Genomic DNA, 589 nt, shown 5'->3' on the forward strand with positions numbered 1-589 from the left:
ATATATATTCTTCCATTGGTAGAGATTTTGGGTGTACTCCCCATACTTGGCTTGTCGTAGGGACAATCTATTAAATGATTCTTGAAAGTTTGCTAATTGTTCCCCTTGCCCTTCAAGAATTCTTGCCTAAAACTCTCTCTGTTGATCCAACATCTTGAGCTGGAAGTTTTCTTGCTTCTCCATCATTTGCTGCTGCCAATGCTGTTGTTGCTAACGATCCTTCAAATACTGCTCTTGTTGCCTCAAGTATTGCTCCTGTTGTTGCTCCTGTGCTCTCATGTATTGTTGAGACATTTCTTCAATGGCTCTTTGCATTTGGCTCAGATTTATTGCACCAGGAGCTTGTTCCCCCTCTACTTGTGGTCTCCTCCTTCTTCCTTGAGCTCTTCTCTCTTGCTGATTGTTAGTGTCATCAGTGACGCCTTCCATGCTTTGCTTGGTGACCCCTCTGCTTCCTTTTACCTTCTCAATATTTTCATCCTCAAAGAGTACTCCTGCTCTTTTGCACAGCCTCAGAATAGTGCTTGGGTGACCAAGTCTACTTGATTTACCTGTATCCTCAGCTATCTCTTGAATGCTATCTGTGATG

Source organism: Arachis hypogaea, chromosome 19 (genome assembly GCF_003086295.3).
Source record: "Arachis hypogaea cultivar Tifrunner chromosome 19, arahy.Tifrunner.gnm2.J5K5, whole genome shotgun sequence".
NCBI classification, from domain to species: domain Eukaryota; kingdom Viridiplantae; phylum Streptophyta; class Magnoliopsida; order Fabales; family Fabaceae; genus Arachis; species Arachis hypogaea.